This window comes from Camelina sativa, chromosome 11, assembly GCF_000633955.1.
Source record: "Camelina sativa cultivar DH55 chromosome 11, Cs, whole genome shotgun sequence".
Taxonomy (NCBI): domain Eukaryota; kingdom Viridiplantae; phylum Streptophyta; class Magnoliopsida; order Brassicales; family Brassicaceae; genus Camelina; species Camelina sativa.
The window spans coordinates 25,384,499-25,393,781 of NC_025695.1; positions in this window are offsets into that span (position 1 = coordinate 25,384,499).

Here is a 9,283-nt window from a genome sequence, read left to right on the forward strand (position 1 = left end):
TAATATGACAACCACATAGCATACTTTCATACTAGCATGGTGGAAGACAACGTAATGGCATATTACCTTTCTGGAAGAGAAGAGCTAGAGTGTAGACTGCCATGGCTCTAATACCACAATTACACACACATAGTGGTGCAGGTAAAGGTAAAATGTGATCGTGGAATCAAGGCAATGAAGAGGAGGATGTTCTAGGGACTCGGTTGGATGTTGTCTGGCATTGTTAGGTTGCTAGAGTCGGGTCTTTAGAACTTGCTAGGTTGCTGGTTCCTTGTTTTCTGCTGTTTGATATTGGAGTATTGTTATATTGGTTTATTATTTAATTATTGGATATTATTGGTTTTTGTTATTCTGCTGTTGGTTGTGTTTGTGGTTAGATGGCTAGTGGGTACGGGACCACTAGTTTTAGTTCTATTATTATTATTATTTCTTATTTATTATTATTTAAAAAAACGGGTCGGGTCGTTTCAGAAGTACAATTCATTCCCCCTTCAATCCGCTGCAATTCCACCTCTTCACCTTCTCTGTCGATCATCTCTTCATTCCGCTGCATCTTTCACCCATCCTTCATCATCATTTCGTTCATTCATCCTCAAGACCTTGCAAAGTGTGTTCTTGGCAGTAGATCCTCATCCAGGAGCCTATCAGTCACCCATCCTGAGACTACTTCAGCATAAACATGCTTAACTATGGTATTCTCTGAGGATTCTTGACCGAAAAGATAAGTGTACTTTGGTGACATAGGTGGCCAAATCAATTATTTTAAACCTCTCTACATGTCCCTGAAATCGGGGTGTCACAATATTTATGTATATAGAAATTTGAGCTTCAGTGTAAAGGTTTTTCTTATATGATTTTATGAACTTCAGTGTAAAGGTTTTTCAAAGTAATAAGTACACTCACACTGATTGAATTATAAAATTTGGAGAAATGTTTATTTCGATTAATCATCTGATTGAATTATAACTACACTCACACTGATATATTATAGTTTAACCATGGAGTTAATCAATGGAAATAGAACTTGTGATTGCAAGACAAAATGCTTATATATATTATGTTACACATTGATCGTTTAAAAATGAATAGGAACATCTAATTCTCAAATCAAGTTGATTTTTTTTGTTAAAACCAACATATGTGAATTTAAATTTAACTATGCAAATTTGAAAAATAAATATGAATAGATTAGAAAGGCAAGAAAATATAAAAGAAATACTTTATTTTTATATAAATAAATAAAAAAGTTGAAAACAATGTTAAATATATATAATACTTTCTAAATTAAAATATAGAATCAAACTCTTACAAGTTACAACACATATGAGATATAACAACAGTTGATATTCTTAACACCCGTGAACCAAAACTGTGCGTTTTGGGTAAGGGTGTCGATCGACACAAAGGGGGTGTCGGTCGACACCAATATTTCTGGTTCGACCAGTTCGATTTAATTATCGATTTGGACCGGTTTGGTTTAGGGAAAACCATTGAACCAGGATTTTAAAGGGAGAAAATGAACTAGGTCGTGTTTTGTTTTGTCTCACGCCGTTTTTGAGAGAAACAAAAGAGAGAAAAGTTGTGTTCTTGGGTTTTTGTGAGTTTTGTGAGATTTCAAGGCTTTGTGGGTGAGATCTTGCTGTGGGAGTGAGGATTCAAGGCTAGGAACGTGGGGGAAGCTTGTTGGAAGTGTGGATTCGTCATTGTTGGTCAGAAACTTCCTACAAATAGGTGAGTGCATGACCATGGCTAATCTAAGCCTTTGATTCCCTTGTTCTTGCTTGTTGTTGCTGTGTTTGTGTGTTTTTCTTGCTGGGATTGGTTTGCTACAAGTTTCTACGGACGATTATGGCCTAGGTTTTGAGTATTGGGCGATTTGGTGGAGTTGGGAAGCGAGATTCGACTCTCGTTTTCTTCTGGATCGCGATCGCAGAGGGAGTGTCGATCGACACCACTCGGTGTCGGTCGACACCAGTGAAGCAGCATCGATCGACACTGTGGGATAGTGTTGGTCGACACCGTTGAGCCAGTGTCGGTCGACACTTGGCTGGTGTCGGTCGACACCTCCCTTCCAGCGAGTCGGTGTTCGTTTTCCTGGTTTGTTTGCTTTGTTTGTGATTGTTTGGAACATTGGAATCATTGTTGCTTGTGTGTATAGCCCCGTTAGATGGGAGAATTGCCTCACTGAGTGTTTATCAAATACTCATGTATCTCAATATGTGTTTGTGGTGCAGGTAAAGGCAAAGTGTGATCGTGGAATAAAGACGATGAAGAGGAGGATGTTCTAGGGACTTGATTGTATGTGTCTGGCGTTGCTAGGTTGCTAGAGTTGGATCTTTAGAAACATTGTTAGGTTGCCGGTTTCATGTTTCATGATGTTTGATTATTGAATTGTTGATATGGTTTAATATTGGTTATTATTTATTGGATATTATTGGATATTGGTATTTTTGTTATTTCGCTGTTGGTTGTGATTGTGGTTAGGTGGCTAGTGGGTATGAGACCACTAGCTGTAGATTATTATTTATTATTATTATATTTATTATTTATTTCTTATTTAAAAAAACGGGTCAGGTCGTTTCAATATTAATGGGAGAAGAGGAGAAAATGATTACTATAAGATGATAATCAAAATTAGATAATGGAGATGAATCTTTAAAAAATAGAACAATGTAAAATATATATATATACATATATATATATATATAATACTTTCTAATTAAAGTATAGAATCAAACTCTTACAACACATATGAGATGTAACAACATTTGATATTGGTGGGAGAGGAGCAATAAGAACACTGTAAAATATATATTATGTAGTCTCTAAAATTAAAATTTAGCATTAAAAATTTACAATGAAATTTCATTTGTTTTTTACAACCCATACAACAAAAATAAGAAAAAAAAAATGATTTGAGGTATTGTAGAAGAGAATGAGAGAATGTGAAAATGAGATAGTAAAAGAATGCTAATACGAGAGAATGAGAGATTGAGAGAATGCTTATTTATATGATAAGAAATGATGGAAGGTACATTTAGAATTATGGAGTTATAATAGTAATTTATTGTGTTTGAATAAAATTGAGTGGTGGAATATGATTAATGCATAATTTATTTTATTTTCAGTTATAATTTTATTTTAATATGTGAGTTAAATGTATTGTGTCTATTGAGTCTTAAATATTTTTTGAAGCAATTAGAAAGCAAATAAAAAATACAAAAATTAGAAAACATTAAATGTAAATCAACCAATAAGGAGAGACCAAAACCTTACTTTTATATATATGATATATTGCTTTAAACATTGAAATGAGAAATATATTATAAACAATAATTTTACATGAGAAATATATTAATTTAACCAACCAAAATATGAATATAAGTTTAGCCAACCAAAATATGAATATAAGTTTAGCCAACCAAAATAATTAAAAACTATTAAAATTTAACCAAAAACATTTTCTCTTGAAAGATAAATAAGTTAGTAGGAGGAATGAATTAATGTACAATTATTAGATAGGAGTTACATTTGAGTTAAATGGAGTTACATGCCTTTAATTATAAATAAATATTTTAATTTTTTATAACCTAAAATAAAAGGAATACCAAGTGGCCGAATCAAAATTCACAAGATTTAGTTGTTTGTTGATATAAAATCAACACTTACACATCATATTTCAACATAAATAAAAAATATTACTTTTGAAGCGACAAACTAAATTAGTTTTCTTATAAAATTATATGAACTTAAATCTCAATAATTTTTAAAACCCCAAGGATAACTTATTTCTTTTTGGTTTTTTTTTTGTTTGTCACTCATCAATTTAATTTATAGTGTTAGATTTCATATTAATGGTTTCACCTTTAGAGAATTTAGTTAAATGGTATTTTTAAAATTATATTTTATTTTTATATTTCAGTTCCAGTTGAATATGATTTCTTTTTGGATCATTTTTTATTTTGATTAAACACACAAAAACAAATTGTTTAATTATGTTCTTTTTGTTTTCAAAAACCTCAAATCATAAAAAAAATATTATATTGATCTTTGCAGATTTATCAATTGAATTACAAAACAAAATAGTCTTTATAAATAGAGTTGATAGACTTTACAAAAAAANAGTTATAATAGTAATTTATTGTGTTTGAATAAAATTGAGTGGTGGAATATGATTAATGCATAATTTATTTTATTTTCAGTTATAATTTTATTTTAATATGTGAGTTAAATGTATTGTGTCTATTGAGTCTTAAATATTTTTTGAAGCAATTAGAAAGCAAATAAAAAATACAAAAATTAGAAAACATTAAATGTAAATCAACCAATAAGGAGAGACCAAAACCTTACTTTTATATATATGATATATTGCTTTAAACATTGAAATGAGAAATATATTATAAACAATAATTTTACATGAGAAATATATTAATTTAACCAACCAAAATATGAATATAAGTTTAGCCAACCAAAATATGAATATAAGTTTAGCCAACCAAAATAATTAAAAACTATTAAAATTTAACCAAAAACATTTTCTCTTGAAAGATAAATAAGTTAGTAGGAGGAATGAATTAATGTACAATTATTAGATAGGAGTTACATTTGAGTTAAATGGAGTTACATGCCTTTAATTATAAATAAATATTTTAATTTTTTATAACCTAAAATAAAAGGAATACCAAGTGGCCGAATCAAAATTCACAAGATTTAGTTGTTTGTTGATATAAAATCAACACTTACACATCATATTTCAACATAAATAAAAAATATTACTTTTGAAGCGACAAACTAAATTAGTTTTCTTATAAAATTATATGAACTTAAATCTCAATAATTTTTAAAACCCCAAGGATAACTTATTTCTTTTTGGTTTTTTTTTTGTTTGTCACTCATCAATTTAATTTATAGTGTTAGATTTCATATTAATGGTTTCACCTTTAGAGAATTTAGTTAAATGGTATTTTTAAAATTATATTTTATTTTTATATTTCAGTTCCAGTTGAATATGATTTCTTTTTGGATCATTTTTTATTTTGATTAAACACACAAAAACAAATTGTTTAATTATGTTCTTTTTGTTTTCAAAAACCTCAAATCATAAAAAAAATATTATATTGATCTTTGCAGATTTATCAATTGAATTACAAAACAAAATAGTCTTTATAAATAGAGTTGATAGACTTTACAAAAAAAATAGACTTTATAAATGGATAATTATATTGATCTTTAAATATTATATTGATCTTTATAAATTATTAAAAATGATACATGAATATGTGAGATAACCGGAGACATAATAGATAATTAGATATGGATCATTTCAATTTCATGATCTTATTGTGTGGTGAATATTGTAAGAAAGTATGAAAATAATGACTTATAAGATGTTAATATATAATAGACAATGGAGATAAACCTTTTAAAAGATTAAAAAATATATATAAGATATACATATCATACAAACTCTAAAACTAAGCTTTTACAATGATATTTGATTTGATTTTTTATAACCCATACAACAACAATAACAAAAAAAAACACAAAACAAAACAAAACAAAAAAAAAAGAGATTTGAGAGTAGTGGAAGAAGAGAATAAGATAATGAGTATTTATAGGAAGAGAAATGATGAAAAATTATATTTAGAAAAATGAGATTTACAATTCTAATTTATTGTTTTGTTTTAATACAATTGATTAATACAACTTAGTGGAGAAATAAAGTTAATGCATAACTTATAGGGGGAATTTCTATGATTTCAGTTTTATATTATGTGAGTTAAATGTGAAAATTAATTATTTTCAAATTTGTGTTTTAATATAAATATTTTTTTGTTAAAATTGCATTGCCAAGTGGACCAATAAGGAGAGAGTGATTTAATGTTAGAAAATTGTAAATTTCAAGATTCATTAATTGAGAATATAAATTATGATAAATTATTATTGTTTAATAGTTATGAGAAATATGTTATTATAAATAAATAATGCATTTATAGTTAAACATTGAATGTTTTCTTAGTTTAGGTGAATTCCTAGAAAATTATTATTTATAATATAAAGGGAGTAATTAATGAACAGTTTTTTAGGATCTCCTAAAATCATATAATACTATTTCCAATATATATCTCTATCCCCTATATATTAATAGAGAAGTACATTTGAGAAAAAGTTGATGTGTCGCCCCCAGAGAGCTCAGGACACTTTTCAGCAAAATACCCTTAAATTTTCTAATTAATTACAGTTTTATACCATTGTATTTATTTTAAAAACAATTAACTGAATAANAAATATATAAGATATACATATCATACAAACTCTAAAACTAAGCTTTTACAATGATATTTGATTTGATTTTTTATAACCCATACAACAACAATAACAAAAAAAAACACAAAACAAAACAAAACAAAAAAAAAAGAGATTTGAGAGTAGTGGAAGAAGAGAATAAGATAATGAGTATTTATAGGAAGAGAAATGATGAAAAATTATATTTAGAAAAATGAGATTTACAATTCTAATTTATTGTTTTGTTTTAATACAATTGATTAATACAACTTAGTGGAGAAATAAAGTTAATGCATAACTTATAGGGGGAATTTCTATGATTTCAGTTTTATATTATGTGAGTTAAATGTGAAAATTAATTATTTTCAAATTTGTGTTTTAATATAAATATTTTTTTGTTAAAATTGCATTGCCAAGTGGACCAATAAGGAGAGAGTGATTTAATGTTAGAAAATTGTAAATTTCAAGATTCATTAATTGAGAATATAAATTATGATAAATTATTATTGTTTAATAGTTATGAGAAATATGTTATTATAAATAAATAATGCATTTATAGTTAAACATTGAATGTTTTCTTAGTTTAGGTGAATTCCTAGAAAATTATTATTTATAATATAAAGGGAGTAATTAATGAACAGTTTTTTAGGATCTCCTAAAATCATATAATACTATTTCCAATATATATCTCTATCCCCTATATATTAATAGAGAAGTACATTTGAGAAAAAGTTGATGTGTCGCCCCCAGAGAGCTCAGGACACTTTTCAGCAAAATACCCTTAAATTTTCTAATTAATTACAGTTTTATACCATTGTATTTATTTTAAAAACAATTAACTGAATAATAATTAGATATATCATCATTTCTCACACAAATTTAATAGTAAAGCAAAATTTCACTAAAATTTACTTACAAAATATACAAGTCAAAATTATATTGATTTCTTAAAATTAATATAAATATTGATTTCTTAAAATCAATATAAGTAACATATTCTAAAAAGGCTATAAAAACATATCAATTAATATAAAGTTAATAAAAATAAAGAACATATAACTTATTAAACATATAACTTATTAACATAATCATATAAAAACGAAATGTTATATGTTAGTATTATTACTATAATAATTTATATAACAAGCTTTCAATAGTTATTAAAATGGATTATAAAAAGAAGTATATTACCCCTGAAATATCTCTAACTCATTAAAAGAAACTTAATTCCCAATAAATATAGATTTATATATTCATAAATAAATAAAAATGACAACAAATTAGGGGATATCATGATGTGTGATTATTTATATATATCTAAGTATGTAAACTAAGTAATCTCAACATTTAGTGTGATTATTTAATAAAAATAGGATTATTGATATATAACCAAATAGGAATATACGTTCTAATTGTATATTCATTTATGTGCTATTAAAAATGAATGAGACAATAACCCTTATCGTTATAAATAAACTTAGTATCTAAAAAAAATCATAATATTTTTAAAATAAGTAATTATTAGATTATGCAAAATTGCTATAGTTACTCGACAAACCATAAATATAAATTTGATTTTTAAAACACACAAAAATATATATATATATATATATATATATATTGCCATAAATTGTAACATTTTATAAATATTTTCTTTACCACGTTCACATATTTCACAGGTGAAATGTATTCTTACACGAATAAGTTGATTTTGGAATTTCATTAATTTTTTCATAATGGCTTTTTTGGTAATAATCCGTTATTTATAGAAAATATTAACAAATCGACTAACTCAAAAGATTTAAATAGAATCAAAAATATTAAATCAATAAATTAGATTATCTTCAGAAAATTTAGTTTAAAATCTCATTGTTACTAACATATAATAAAATTGAATAATTAAACTACCAAGTAATTTAGTATATGTTGTTATGGTTACATAAGAAACATGCAAAATTGTTATGATTACAAAATAAAACATAAGAAGATATGAATTTGATTTTTAAACTACACAAAAGACATGTTGCAATAAATAGTAACATTTTATCAATATTTTCTCTACCAGAAAACCTTTTACACATTCAAAGATTTCACGGGTGAAACATATTTTTTACACGAAAAAAACGCAGCTTTGAACAAATAAATAAAAACTTAAGTTACATATTATGTTTGACACATATAGATATTGGTTCTAAGATAATAATTTTACTTATAATAATTTTCTTTAAATCGATTTATCCCGCACATAGTTCGGGTTTGTTACCTAGTATATTGTATTAGGGCATCCCCATTGGGGGGTTTTAATTTTGAGCCTCTTATGTACTATTTGTTTTTTTTTATGAATTAATTATGTACTGTTTAAATTCTAAGAACTATTGATCTCTTAATTAAAATTGTATCCTCCAATGGTAGTATATAATTATGGGTCTCTTATTTTAAAAATATAGTTTTTGATATTTTAAAAGTTTAAATAGATTAGAAGTAGTATAAATGTTTAAGAAGTTTTTAAAATGAGAAGAAAGTAGTATAAATGTTTAAGATGTTTCTGTAGTTTTTACTACAGAAAAAAAGTCGCACCATGATCGTTAACTTGTCAAGTTTAAAAGTGTGAGTATATAAGAGGGCATAAAGATGCTCAGCCACGATGAAAGTGCGAGCTCTGAGCCTGAAGTGAACACCGGATGTTACTTGTTCCATGTTAGCATATCCCATCATGTTGGCATCAGCTGCAGGTCCCGTGATGTCATAGCTTCCAAGACCGATCAAATAATCGGAATACGTGAATACACATTTGATCTTCAGCAGAAACAGTAAAAACAATGTGCACTTCATAATAGACACAGACCGCCTCGTCATCTAAACACTCGATGTGGATTAACGATCAAATAATCGGAATACGTGAATACACATTTGATCTTCAGCAGAAACAGTAACAACAATGTGCACTTCATAATAGACACAGACCGCCTCGTCATCTAAACACTCGATGTGGATTAAC